The sequence below is a fragment of the Misgurnus anguillicaudatus genome, chromosome 20 (assembly GCF_027580225.2).
Source record: "Misgurnus anguillicaudatus chromosome 20, ASM2758022v2, whole genome shotgun sequence".
Taxonomy (NCBI): Eukaryota; Metazoa; Chordata; class Actinopteri; order Cypriniformes; family Cobitidae; genus Misgurnus; species Misgurnus anguillicaudatus.
This window is the reverse complement of record NC_073356.2, coordinates 35,510,008-35,525,972: the sequence shown is the minus strand read 5'-3', so window position 1 is coordinate 35,525,972 and position 15,965 is coordinate 35,510,008. Positions and strand designations below refer to the sequence as shown.

At 42.1% G+C, this 15,965-nt stretch overlaps 1 pseudogene; it reads right to left on the bottom strand.

Moving 5' to 3' along the window:
• Window positions 1-15,965, bottom strand: part of LOC141351629 (uncharacterized) — a 254,342-nt pseudogene that overhangs the window by 204,336 nt on the left and 34,041 nt on the right.

Here is a 15,965-nt window from a genome sequence, read left to right as displayed (position 1 = left end):
GGAGGGCTGAAACGGCCGTAATCTGGTAGAAAACAGCGACCTCCAGGTCCTGGTCAGCTCCTCGTGCACCTCGGGGAAGAAAGGTACCGGCGGAGAGGGCTGTGAAACCCGGGCAGCTCCAAAGAACCAATCATCCAGGCGGGACGGTTCGGGCTGGGGGGGTGAACCCACTCCAACCCTACGGTCTCCGCCGCTCGAGAGAGCACGGCCACCATCTCTGGATCAAAGTCCGGCGTCACGACCCGTCCGGAAGGGGGGAGGACGTCCGGATCCTCAGAGGGAGAGGGCCCACCCTCGGATGCTGCGGTCTCCATGGACCCGGAGGGAGGCACGACAGATCCTACAGACATCGTAGAACACGACTCTGAAGTCTCCATCGGCACATCAACCGGCTGTGGATGAGGAGGCTGAGAGCCGGAGGACGAATCCCCCGACCGGCTCAGCACAGTGATGCGGAGATCGTCTTTTGAGAGCTTCACGGCCGCTCCGTGGCGGCGTTCAGAACTCGCTTGACGTGGGTTGCGTTTTTCCCGGAGGAAAGACAACCGTCTCCGCAAATCCACAAGGGACATGTTCTCGCAGTGAGAACACTTACCCCCAGCAAACGCTGCCTCTGCGTGCTCGATGCCCAAGCACGAAAGACAACGCTCGTGACCGTCCTTCGGACCCATATACTTCCCGCATCCAAGATCGCACGGACGAAAAGCCATCCTGAAAAGGACGCTAATCTCCGGATATACGAGAGAGTGGCTGCCTTTAACAAGGCACAAAGCTCTCTCGTATCACTCTTTTAGGGAAATTCACTCAGATGCTCAGTTGATGATGCGCACAGGGAAAGGCAACGCACACACTAAACTCAAAACAAAAAAGATGTAGAGCCTGTGGAATACTGCGAAGCGTCCGCTGTGGTACTGCCAGTCCAACCAACTTCCGCAATCGATCCCAACAGAGTAAAGTAGCTTCTCAGTAGCAGATACTGCCGGCTTTCGAAGCGATAAAAAGCTGATTTCCCTATTTGCACGGCGCCAGCATTATGCAAATATCTCAATGCCAAGTTCATTGGCGTTTTAGTAGTATTCGAAGCAGATTGGTCTCTCTAAGCGAGTTCCCAATTCGTCGGTCACGACGTGACGTCGTAGTGACAGACTGAAAGGGAACTAATAGCATTTTCACAAATATGTTTATATGTTTTGACTGAAGTGTGTATGTTTTGACTTAAACGTGTCATTTTGCAAACAATCTAGGAATTATGCAAACTGAGTGTGGTGTTTGGATAACTGTGATTGTATTTTGAAAAAAAGAACCCGGTTTTCAAAATTGCGTGTAAACAATTGAAAAAACTGTAAACTTATGTTCAAAACAATAACATAATGCAAAACTGAATAAGACAGCAATTTGCTACATTTCTACAGTAATATTTTAATGAAATATATTTTAAATCTTAAAATTAAATGCTATAAAAACAATTGGACTAGCCACAGCTATCCACAACCGAGTAGATAAGCATTACTATTGTATCTAATGGTGGACTCATCCACTGTATGCTATTCAGACCTGTCCTCACCTGAGCGGGAAGCTGTGGAGCAGTTGATACCCGGTTATCGCAGATCCTACGCGAAGTACAGCGCCCAGTTCACCCAGGCTCCACACATCCACAAGCGGCCGAGAAGTGCAAAAAGCGAACACCCTACGCGGTGCAGCTTCACGGACCGCGCTCGAGGGAACGGAGACGCCATCGCCCAGAATGAAAGCGATCGGGAAGCCGTGGAGGAGCCGCTGCCCGGCCGTCGCAGATTCAGCTTGCCTCACATCACACTGACTACAGACGTCCGCAAGCGATCGGGGCGTGCTGCGAGTGAGCTTCCCTCGCGATGTAGCTTCACGGACCGCGTCCAGGTGACCGAAGACGCCATCACCCAACATGAAAGCGGTAAGACTCCGCTTGTTATTGTAACCTGCATTACTTGCCACATGTACAGTTTAGCTTCTTCCATCAGCACAGAGGGGTTTACTTGTGCTAAGTGTATTGAAGTAGTAAGGCTGACGAAGAAGATTGCAGAACTAGAAGCGCGCATCCAAACGCTAGTTGATGACAGCAATACCGCTAATGCTACAAACGCTAATACCGCTAATGCTACAAACGCTAATACCGCTAATGCTACAAACGTTAATACCGCTAATGCTACAAACGCTAATACCGCTAATGCTACAAACACTGTTTCGGGTGCGCCTAGTGTTAAACGTAATACACATAGCTCGGTTCCATCATCTGAGTCAAGGGGGCCGACTAACTGGGTGACTGTCAGGCGGCAAAGTCGTTTCCGGTGCCCACCCAAGACCCCCCTGGTAATTTCAAACAGGTTCGATATTCTAAGCAACACACCGACTGAGACGTCTGTTAAAAGTGCCTTGGTCATTGGAGATTCGATACTTAGGAACGCAAACATTGAGGCACCAGCCACCATAGTCGATTGTATACCGGGAGCCAGGTCTTCAGACATTAGATCAAAACTTAAAGTGCTGGCTAATGCTAAGCATAAGTTTTCTAAAATTGTTATTCACGCCGGCACGAATGACACCAGACTCCGCCAGTCGGAGATCACCAAAGATAATATTAAAGAGATATGTGAAATTGCTAAAACAATGTCAGACAATGTAATATGCTCTGGTCCCCTCCCCGCCTACCGGGGGGATGAAACTTACAGTAGATTATTGTCTCTTCACGACTGGATGTCAAAATGGTGCCCTCAGCATAACGTAGGGTTTATAGACAATTGGAAGCCTTTTCGGGGGAGACCTGACCTGCTAAAGAGAGATGGCCTCCATCCATCTCAGGAAGGAAGTGCGATTCTCTCTATAAATCTGACCAATAGTCTTACTTCGAATACAGTCTGACTATCCAGGGTACAAGTCTGACAACAGACGGATCGGCTTAACCGTCCATCTGTTAGCTGCCGTGATATGTCAAGATCACTTATATCCCAGCACTTCGAGTCTATCTTACCAGAAGATCAACACATTTCAACTGTATCTGTTCCCCGAACAAATAAATACAGAGCACCGCTTGCCACATCTGGTACAAATCTGATTAATATAAAATTAGACAACAATACTTTAACAGATGAACCTCGAATATTAAAATTCGGCCTTCTTAACATTAGATCGCTTACCAATAAAGAACCTATTGTCAATGAAATAGTTACAGACCAAAACTTAGATGCACTCTGTTTAACAGAAACCTGGCTTAAAGCAGACGACTACATTAGTTTAAACGAATCCACCCCACAAGACTATTATTATAAACACGAACCTCGATTAAAGGGGAGAGGGGGTGGTGTAGCTACAATATACAACAAAATTTTTAAAGTAAACCAAAAATCTGAAGTAAAATTTAAATCATTCGAACTAATGTTGTTAAATATGGAAATAACCGATCGTAACCACAAACAGCTCTCTTTTGCCTTAGCTACAATATATAGACCTCCGGGCCACCATGCAGATTTCCTTAAAGAAATAGCAGATTTCCTGTCTGAGCTTGTAGTCACTGTAGATAAAGCTCTTATCGTTGGTGATTTTAATATTCATGTGGATAACCCAAAAGATGCACTAGGACGTGCATTTATGGATGTTCTAAATTCTCTCAATATTAGACAAAACGTGACAGGGCCAACGCATACTCGTAAGCACACATTAGACTTAATTCTGTCACTCGGGCTCAATATTAATGACATCAAAATATCACCTCAGAGTGATGCAGTTTCTGACCATTACCTTGTGTCATACACTGTATTTCTAGATAGGATCAGTCAATCCACAACATGCTACAGATTAGCCAGAACAATAATTTCCACCACTAAAGATAGATTTATTAGCACTCTTCCAGACCTGTCCCAAATTAAACATGTAGCAGATAACTCTGACGATCTAGATATTGTAATAGAAAACCTAAACAATGTCTGTTCTAACACATTGGATGCCGTTGCTCCCATTCGAAAAAAGAGAATCAAACAAACACCGCCAGCTCCATGGTATGATCATCACACCGCAGCACTCAAAAAGGCAACTAGGAAAATGGAAAGAAATTATAGAAGCACAAAGTTAGAGGTATGGCGTGCAGCATGGAAAGAGAGTGTTAAACAATACAGACAGGCTATTAAAACCGCAAGATCTACCTATCTTAGCAGGCTTATAAATGAGAATCATAATAACCCTCGTTTCATCTGCAGCACGGTTGCAAAACTGACAAGAAATAAAGAACAAACAGAAACCAATAGTAAACTTCAACACAATAGTAACGACTTCATGAACTTCTTTTCTAACAAAATTACGTCTATAAGGGAAAACATCGTAGCTACCCAGGCAGCCACCACTCAACCCGTTAGTTCACTTAACACTAGACTACCATACGAACATCTTGATTCATTTAAACCTACTACAATAGACGAGCTCTCTAGACTAGTTACATCATCCAAATCATCGTCCTGTATATTAGACCCCGTTCCCACAAAACTGCTTAAAGAGGTATTCCCTGTAGTGTCAACCCCGGTTCTAAATATCTTTAACTCATCGCTAGAAATAGGATATGTTCCAACAGCTTTCAAACTAGCAGTTATTAAACCGCTGATTAAAAAACCGCAGCTTGATCAGGGAGAGCTTAATAACTTTAGACCAATCTCAAATCTCCCTTTTCTTTCGAAAATATTAGAAAAGGTAGTGGCAAGCCAGTTACGCACATTCTTGACAAATAATAGTACATATGAAAAGTTCCAATCAGGATTCAGGCCCCACCATAGCACAGAGACAGCGTTGCTTAGAGTTACAAATGACCTCCTATTAACATCCGATCGTGGTGAAATCTCAATTCTTATATTATTAGACCTTAGTGCAGCCTTTGACACAATAGATCATACAATCTTACTCAATAGACTAGAAAACTATGTTGGTATCAGTGGTCAGGCGCTAGCCTGGTTTAGGTCATATCTAACCAATCGCTATCACTTTGTTTATGTAAACGAGGAAGAGTCATATCACTCCCTGGTTAAATACGGTGTACCGCAGGGATCGGTTTTAGGTCCTATCCTGTTCTCGTTATACATGTTACCTCTAGGAGACATTATCAGGAAACATAACATAAGTTTTCACTGCTATGCGGATGATACCCAGCTTTACATCTCCTCACATCCCAGCGAAACACACACGTTTTCTAAGCTAACAGACTGCCTTAGCGATGTTAGTGACTGGATGGCACATAACTTTCTTAAACTGAACTCCAATAAGACAGAGATACTTATTATTGAACCGAATCGCTACAAACATAATATGTCAGATTACAAGTTGCACATAGATGGCTGCGCTGTGGTGCCATCTTCCACGGTTAGGAACTTAGGTGTGATGTTCGACAGCAACTTATCCTTCGATAGTCATATCGCCAACGTCTGCCGCACAGCATTCTTCCATCTTAGAAATATCTCGAAAATACGCCATATACTGTCTACATCTGACGCAGAGAAGCTTATCCATGCTTTTATGACCTCTAGAATAGACTATTGTAACTCGCTACTCGGGGGATGCCATGCAAATCAAGTAAACAAGCTTCAGCTAGTTCAAAACGCTTCCGCAAGGGTACTTACTCGATCTAAAAAGTATGACCACATAAGCCCAATTCTGGCATCTTTACACTGGCTACCAGTTAAATATCGCATACAATTTAAAATATCACTAATCACCTACAAAGCTTTAAATGGCCTAGCACTCTCATATCTTAGAGAATTACTATCAGAATACAATCCATCACGCACACTACGGTCGCAAAATTCTGGTCTCTTGATTATCCCTAGACTATCAAAAGTGTCTAAAAGTGGAAGGTCATTTTCCTACTTAGCCCCTAAGCTCTGGAATGATTTACCAACCGATGTCCGAGAATCAGACACAGTCGATAATTTTAAATCTAGACTTAAAACTTTTCTCTTCAACAAGGCATTCACATAATTGTTTTATTAATGGTACTCATCTCACAATAGATAGCTTGAACAACCTAATAAATAAATAAACTAAATATTCTTACGAAAATGTTTAATCTCTCCTTACTCGTTTACATATGTGCAGCAAACCATGAGCCGGGCATAAACTTTTAAAAACAAAGGTCACGTATAAAATAGAAAAGGCTACATACAAGGAAAAGAAACGCTACTCTGTGCACATACAAACCACAATACAAGGCCAAAACTTCAAAACTACACCAATAAATCCCCGAATCGGGCCATTAATTGCCAAGCGCAGAGGAGTGATTGAAAGTTATGTATGGAATTATGTTATCACTTGCTCGGCCCATCTCCTGAGGTTTCTGAGTCGAGTAGGGGAGTACTGTGAAGCCACGTCCCCGTCTCCCCTTTGCTCCCTTGCTCGTCCGAACTTCAATAAAGCACGATGGGTATAGATTTGTGGTGTTAAGCCCACTAGTCGGGGGCGGGACTTCAGTCCTTAAAAGGGTGTCACTGCACCCATTTCCAAAACATTCGCCGTCCCGTGCATTTTTCTCATTCTCCCTAAACCAAACTGTGCAGAGTCTTTCACTAGGATGACGTTGTATCTTCAATACGTATATGTACATGTGTGTGTATGTATGTGTATATGTGTGTATGTGTGTATGTATATATATGTATATGTGTATATATATGTGTATGTGTGTGTATGTGTATGTATATGTATATATATGTGTATATATGTATATATAGATATGTGTGGATATATATGGATATATGTTTGTGTATATGTATAGGTGTATACATATGAATGGCCCCTACGCTAATTGGGTTTTGTTTTTCTTTCTTTATGTCTCGTCCTCCTCTCCGAGGACAATGAGACAAACAGACCCAGTTCTGGTAAATGTGAAAGTCGGCACACCTCTGACCCACCGGCAGACCTTCAACGTGATGCCCAGCTGATGCATGACCAACGACCACCGGCAGAACCCGCTTAACCTCCGCCTAATCTCCTTAATCGTTTCAATATAAATATATCTCCCAAGGGTTTTTCCCTCCTATGACTTTTTTTTACTTCCCCTGCTGAGCCTGGGGTTTTTTTTCTCCTAGGGGGTTTTTCAACCCGGGGAGGCAGCCCTCTTGGGCTTAACTTAGCACCATCTTCTTTACGTTACATTAGCAATACGCACGCTTATAATGTTGATTCATAGCCGCATCAAATTTAGCTGCTTGTGCTATCGTGTATTATGTTGTGCTATCTGTCGTTTTTCTGTGCTTTTCACTTCTTCTATTACAGTTTTTTCCAATTGCTAACACACTAAAATGACATGAACAGCCCAACTATTTAAACTGACACACAGAGAGCAACACCTCTTCTCAAGTCTCCAAAAGTCTAAACACATTTCCTGCTTTACACACATTTTGCAATTCACAATGGCACTTTTTAAATGCACTGAACACGGTTCTCTGCACAAGACACAACAATCTGACATAAAGTCACATGTTTGCCTTTTCAAAATACTACCATTCAAAATGACACTACACGAGCTAAATGGCCAATATATGTGCCACCTGCCCAAACACCTAAATGGTTAATTGTTAACACTTCAATCAGGATGTAAGCACTAGAAAAGACCACAGGAACGTCATTGGCCACAGAGCCATTATAGATGTTCCTGGCTAACGTGGTGGGAACATCACAATGTGTGCTGCCATCTCCAATATGGATGGTGTCCTCCACCGTCATGCCAACCTTGATACAACACAGCCCATATTCTCACATTTCTAGAAAGACTTCACAACATTCTCATACCATAAGAGTGTATGAATGATGTAGACCAAAGAAACCGGTATGTTGTAGTATGGCACAACGTGAGCTTTCATTGTGTAGCTTCAGTCCAAAACTGGTTTGCTGACTACCGAACATTTATCGTGCAATACCTCCCACCATACTTGCCATTTTTGAACCCCATAGAAGAGTTATATGGAAGGTATATGACCACCAGTCCTTTGTGCGCATGCCTCTTTTACAGATTATGGAAGAGACATATGATGAGATTAATGTTGGTGCAATTTAGGGATGGATAAGGCGCTCAAGGTGCTTCTTCTCTCGATGTCTGGCAAGGGAATATATTGCCTGTGATGTGGACGAGGCGTTGTGACTTGTTTGGTGAAGAATAGAAAAGATTCAACAGCATGTGTGTGTATATGCAAATATTTTTGTGCATGTGAACAATCTAATACATATTTTAGTATTATGGCAAAGCATACTAAAGAAAAGTGCACTTTTCATTATGCCCAGCTGTGTGTAGTTGGTTGGACAGGAATCTGGTGATGTGGGTGAAGTGTGTTCCAATTTGTGTCGGGGTTTGATTTTGATAATGTTGTATGTGGTTTCGGTTGGAGTGCTTCATTTTGCAGGATATATGTGGTTTTGCTATTTGGGTGTGTGGTTTTGTAAATTGTGTTATGTTTTTTGATAAAACCAGACTAGTTTGCAAAATTGTGTGTTAGCAATTGGAAAAAACTGTAATGTAAAGCTGCTTTAAAACAATCACCAATTGTGAAAAGCGCTATATAAATAAATTGAATCTGTATCAGTGGATGGTGTGTATAGAAATTATGGTATGTCGGAATTACGCAGTGGAAAAAAATAAACAACATAAAATATTGACAAATTCTGCATCTTGTGTGATTCATTCCAGTAACGTATATTGCAATGAATTATAAACAGAGATGTGTCCTTTTTTACATAAGAAAACATTGTATAATGCTACATGTTATTAGTGTTTTTTTAGGTCATTGCTTTGTGGGTGACAAAGTGTTTGTCGGTTGTCAACCTTTGCTAGTGTTTTGAAAGAATGAGTTGATTTGAGACCTGAAACTGTTTTGGTAGTTGTAGAACATTTTGAATGTGAAATGAACTGCTTTGCCAAGCTGAAAGTCGGTTAGGTGAACTGTGTGAAGAGTTTTGGAATAGTGACCTAAGTATTGAGAAATGTGTCCTAGCGTCTGTAAAAAACCTGTAAGTTGATATTCTTGTGAACATGAATAAACATCTTAAACATGTATTCCTTTTACAGAACACTTTTATCTATCTATTGAAGGATCTGATTGATGTGTGTTCAATTTTGACTCTCACCCCGGATTTCCACCGACTGCGGAACGGCTGCAGATCAGCTCCGCTGCGTTACGGCTCCGCACTCCGCCGTCCGCCAATACCCACCAGATCCGTATTTGTTGCAAAGCGACTGCGTGCTGAAGTGACGAGGACCCATGAGGTCTCGCAAATTCACGTGATGATCGCGCAATACCTAGTTCTGTCTCTGCCCATTATGCCGTTGAATTATGATGTTTTTACAAACCAGCCCAGATCACAACACGAGATCTCGCATAGACAGAGCAGTACATCAAATCCATCCAAAATTTTTAAAATAAGAAGGCTGCTAAAACATTTATTTATGCTCTATCTTTAATGTATTTATTTGGAACTCCCCCTGGCTCTGTTCTTGTCTATTATTTGTTGTTTCTGTATTAATGACTTTATTTGTGTGTGTTTGTAATGTTTGTATTGCAAAGATTTAATAAAGAAAAACACGAGTTCTCGCAAATTCAGGTATGATCACGCGATAAAGTCATGGCTCCGCCCTGCGGAGCTGTACGGCATCCGTCAAAAATAGAAGCTCTGCGTATTTGTGCCGGAGGGCTGCGGATGGCCAGAGCTGTGACGGATTCGGAGCGCAGTCAGTGGAAATACACACATTGACTTGAATGGAAACCGATTGACATTGACAGCCGTTCCGCAGTTGGTGGAAATCCGGGGTCAGTGTTTCCACCTTGGTAATTGTTTGCTAATTGAGCCTGAGCTGTGCTGACTTGAGTGAACAGTATGCTAGTGCTTTCCATATGACCAGATGGTGTAAACACTGAGAAATGTAGGGATTTGTGTGTAGAGTTTTGAAGTAAAAGTTCACCAAATCTGACTCATGTGTTAAAGCAGGGGAGTAGTGTTTATAGTTCAGCAAAATGATTGTGCTTCTTGAAAAATGGCGTTATGGTTTTGAAATTTTAGTTCAAAAGCCTGTTTATAGTGTTTTAGCAATAGAAAAAAACTGTAATAACACTGTATTGTATGTATGGGTTCAGAAGATTTAAATACAGAACAGGCATCTCAATAATCTCAACCTTTAAAAACTCTCACCTTATTCTCTTCACTCTCCTCTTCTAAAGTCACAGTGTTGTGATTCTTGTGATCTCCATCAGTACAGGACAGACATACATATGTCTGATCATCTCTACAGAAGAACCCCAGAGGTCTCTCATGTTTCAGACATATATAATCCTGCAGATTATTTACAGGATCAATCAGTTTGTGTTTCTGTAAACCTGTCACTCTCATATGAGGCTCCAGATGAGTTTCACAATAAGAGCTCTGACACACCAGACAGGACTTCACAGCCTTCAGTTTTACTTCATCACAGATGTCACAGAGGACTTCAGGTTGTTTCTCTGCAGTTTTCTTCTTATGTTCATCCACAAGATCTCTGAGTGTTGTATTAATCTTGAGTTCAGGTCTCCTTCTTAAATGTTTTGTTACAATTTGGACAGCTGCAGTTTTGACTAGTGTCCCAGTATGTATTCAAGCAGATCTTGCAGAAGTTGTGTCCACATGGAGTGCTGACTGGATCATTAAACACATCCAGACAGATTGAACATTGAAGCTCCGCAGTCATTGGATCACTGGAGGATGACATCACTGCAAAGACAAATGATTGCAAAGACAAACAATGAAAACATTTCACATACTACATGCATGGCGTAATGCTTTAATGTTTAAAAAGAAAATGCAGAACAATAAAATGTTCCTCATCACAGTTCATATTAAATTGTGTTACTCGGTTCAACTACAGAAACTTGGTGATAATTTTAGCTTTGTTTTCATTAGGTTTTTATGATTACTATGACAGATTTTTCAATACTTTTAACAAGTTTCCAAAACTCCCCATACGGAAATGTAATATATGACATATATGTCCCTATATTAAAATCAATCTTGGCATATATGCTACATATTAGGGGTGGAAGGGTACGCAGAAGTCCCGGTTCGGTTCGTACCTCGGTTCAGGCGCCACGGTTCGATTCACTTTCGGTACAATGGAGGGAAAAGCAAAACAAAAATGAAGAAGGCATTTTTTTAGTACTTAAGATAATCTTAGGTGTCCTTATCAGTGTTATTTTGAGATGTCATGAATATGAACTGAAATGCATTTAACATACTATCTCTTATTTCAAAAATGTATAGCACTTTAAATAATCTTGTATTCATCTTTCATACAAATATGGGTTCAAATGTAGGATGAATTAATAGGTGTGTACGACTTCACGAGGCGCTGCAAGAAACGACAAGTGGATGACGCCAGAGTAACGCGAGAGCGATTTGAAATCAGCCTCCTCCGCAAGATTTCTCGCGGTACTCCGACGCTGCGTAAAGTTGAGCACACTTTAAAAGAGCAGCTGAACTTGACAGAACTGCGCCTCGTCCATTAATTGTATATTAGCAGGACAATTTATCTCCTACTTCTCAGCGTGACAAATACAAAGTGTGGCGTGTGAGCGTGTGAACTGATTGAAATGCGTGTGTGTCAAGGTGAATGCGTGAGACTTGAGAGCCCTGATTAGATTTCCACTCACATACCTAACAACTGCTGAACAACGCCGACGCACAGTCCTCATCTTTTCCACCACTCTCTCGCCTGTACTATTGTAACTGACTGGAAAAGTGAAGTTTTGCCAAACTTGCGATCTTAAAGAGGCTGGCGGAGCGTCTAACTCTTGTGGAACACCACTTGCCATCCTCGCTATCGCTGCTCACTTTACTGACTGGACCGGCGTCGACCTGACAAAAACTGCAGAGTGCCAGAATGTAGACGGGCTCTGATAGAGCGCATACATAGGCGGAGCTCGGCTGCATCGGCACCAATAGGAGCTTCAGAGCTAAAGCGTGGCAACAGATTAGCTTTCCATAAAGAACCCGCGTATCTAACAGTAGTTCCACATTACATTAATTATTTTGTACGCAAGTTTTTTTTATTTTCATACCGTGTATTCTCCGTTTAAATTCATGCATCGAACCGTGACCCCCGTACCGATTCGGTTCGAAACGAATACATGTACCGTTCCACCCCTACTACATATATATGCAATATATTAATATCACATATATAGATACTCTTGATATATGAATATATAGGTTTAAACGTATATGAATTTACCACATGAAAACGTACATTGTAATATGTATTAAAAACTACAAACAGTGAGTTTTGAACAATATTTACTATTATTTTATGATTTCTCTAAATGTGTCCCACATATTCGTCACCACCGTCAGATATTTATAAAAAGCAATAAAATCAGACAACTACAGGGTCAACTGCATTCCTGAGGACCCCATTTTCAAACCTTCAGCTCTACTGCATGCTTCAAGATCACTCAAGCTACTGTATGTTTGCTATTTAGGGCCCGAGCACACCGGGGTGTGTGGACCCTATTGTTCTTCAAGGAGTTATTAGGGCCCGAGCACCGAAGAGCAGGCCAGAATGGCCTGCACCGAAAGGTGCGAAGCCCTATTGTTTTTGCTCGGATTATTATTAGGGCCCGAGCACACCGGGGTGTGAGGACCCTATTGTTTTTGCTCCGTTTATTATTATTATTAGGGCCCGAGCACCGAGGAGCAGGCCAGAATGGCCTGCACCATAGGTGCAAAGCCCTATTGTTTTTGCTCAGATTCTTCTGCTTTTTCTTCTCCGAAATGAATCGCATTTTTGAGGGCCTAAACATGCTCGAAAACTCATGAAACTTTGCACACGCGTCAGAATTGACGAAAATTTACATGTGGTATAGGCGTCAGAAGTGGGCGTGTAGAAATGGCTCGATAGCGCCACCTGCAAAATTTCAAAAGAACAACCCTCCCGCTACGAAAAACGTACAGATACGAAATTTGGTAGGATCAACTATCACCCCAAGACCTACAAAAAAGTCCCTTGGAACCAGGCTCTAAAACCCACAGGAAGTCGGCCATTTAGAATTTTTGCTGTGATTTCTGTGCAAATTTTGGCATTTCCAGGCTTCTTACTTTAACGAACTCCTCCTAGAGATTTAATCCGATCATCATCATATTTGGCCAGTATCATCTAAAGGCCTTTGCGATGTTAAATTGCGGAGCTTTTGACTTTTCGTTGGAGGGCGTGTCCGTGGCGGCCTGACAAATTTCAGCGTTTTTGCCATGAAACAGGATGTTGTTCTAACTCCGGCATACAATGTCCAATCTGCCACACCATTCACATGTTTGATAAGGGTCTTGGCCTGAACACATTTCAATGCCAAAATTCAGCTTCAGTCATAGCGCCACCTAGAGGTAGCAGGAAATGCCATGTTTTACGCCATGATTTACTGCTCTTAGAGATTTAATCAAATCATCATCATATCTGGTCAGACTAAACTCAAGCCCTTTGCGATGATAAATTGCGAAGATCTTGACTTTTCGTTGGAGGGCGTGTCCGTGGCGGACTGGCAAATTGTGATGTTTCGCAATGAAACATGAAGTTGTTGTAATTCCGGCATACATTGTCCGATCTGCCCCGACTTCACACATTTGATAAGAGTCCTGGCCTGAACACATAAACATGGCATAATTCAGTAACAGTCATAGCGCCACCTATAGGCAGCAGGAAATACCATGTTTTACGCTGTGTCTTACTGCTCTTAGATATTTAAACATATCAACATCATATTTAACCAGTGTAATCTCAAGACCTTGTGTGATGATAAAAACAACGACCTTGACTTTTCATTAAAGGGCGTGTCCGTGGCGGCCTCGCAAAGTATCGCTAAATGAATCGCATTTTGACAGGCTAAACAAGCTCAAAAAGTAATAAAACGTTGCACACATGTCAGAAGTGGCGAAAATTTACATGTGGCATAGCCGCCAGAAGTGGGCGTGTAGAAATGGCTCAATAGCGTCACCTGCAAAATTTCAAGAGAACAGCCCCGCCGCTATGAAAAACCTACAGATACGAAATTGGGTAGGATCATCTTTCACCCCAAGACCTACAAAAAAGTCTCTTGGAGCGAAGCTCTAAACCCCACAGGAAGTCGGCCATTTTGATTTTTCTCTTTGATTTCTGTGCAAATTTTGTCATTTCCAGCCTTCGTACTTTAACAAACTCCTCCTAGAGATTTTATCAGATCGTCATCATATTTGGTCAATCTCATCTAAAGGCCTTTGCGATGTTAAATTGTGGAGCTTTTGACTTTTCGTTGGAGGGTGTGTCCGTGGCGGCCTGACAAAGTTCAGCATTTTCACCATGAAACAGGAAGTTGTTATAACTAAGGCATACAATGTCCAATCTGACCCACACTTCACATGTTTGATAAGTGTTCTGGCCTGAACACATTTCAATGCCAATATTCAGCTTCAGTCATAGCACCACCTAGAGGTAGCAGGAAATGCCATGTTTTACGCTGTGATTTACTGCTCTTAAAGATTTAATAAAATCATCATCATATTTGGTCAGGCTGATTTTAAGCCCTTTGCGATGATAAATTGGCAAGATCTTGACTTTTCGTTGAAGGGCGTGTCCATGGCAGCCTGGCAAAGTGTGATGTTTCACCATGAAACAGGAAGCTGTTGTAATTCAGGCATACATTGTTTGATCTGCTCCAGACTTCACACGTTTGATAAGGGTCCCGGCCTGAACACGTCAATATAACAATAATCAGGTACCGTCATAGCACCACCTGCTGCACACAGGCGGTGTGGCACATAATTTTTTTTTTGAATATCCACCTATATTTACCCACTTTAATTCATATCCCCCTGGTTCACTGCTTTACTAATGCTATAGGGTGGCGGTGCACATGTGTGCGAGGGCCCTTCCATCGCTGCTTGCAGCTTTAATTATTATTATTAGGCCCCGAGCACACTAGTGTGAGGACCCTATTGTTTTTGCTCCGTTTATTATTATTAGGGCCCGAGCACCGAGGAGCAGGCCAGAATGGCCTGCACCGTGGGTGCAAAGCCCTATTGTTTTTGCTTCGTTTATTAGGGCCCGAGCACACAAGTGTGAGGACCCTATTGTTTTTGCTCCGTTTATTATTAGGGCCCGAGCACAGAGGAGCAGGCCAGAATGGCCTGCACCGTGGGTGCAAAGCCCTATTGTTTTTGCTCGGTTTATTATTATTATTATTATTATTATTATTCCGTTTCTTCTCCAAAGTGAATCGCATTTTTGAGGGGCGAAACATGCTCGAAAACTCATTAAATTTTGCACACATGTCAGAAGTGGCAAAAATTTACATGTGGCATAGGCGCCAGAAGTGGGCGTGTAGAAATGGCTCGATAGCGCCACCTGCAAAATTTCATGAGAACAGCCCCCCCGCTACGAAAAACGTACAGATACGAAATTTGGTAGGATCATCTATCACCCCAAGACCTACAAAAAAGTCTCTTGGAGCAAAGCTCTAAACCCCACAGGAAGTCAGCCATTTTTAATTTTTGCCTTGATTTTTGTGCAAATTTGGTCATTTCCAGGCTTCATACTTTAACGAACTCCTCCTACATATTTAATCAGATCATTGTCATATTTGGTCAATCTCATCTAAAGGCCTTTGCGATGTTAAATTGCGGAGATCTTGACTTTTCGTCGGAGGGTGTGTCCGTGGCGGCCTGACAAATTTCAGCATTTTCGCCATGAAACAGGAAGTGGCTCTAACTCAGGTATACATTGTTCGATCTGCCCCAGACCTCACACGTTTGTTAAGGGTCCCGGCCTGAACACGTCAATATAATAATAATCAGGTACAGTCATAGCGCCACCTACTGCACACAGGCGGTGTGTCACATAAATGTTTCTTTGAATATCCACCTATATTTACCCACTTTATTTCATATCCCCCTGGTTCACTGCTTTACTAATGCCATAG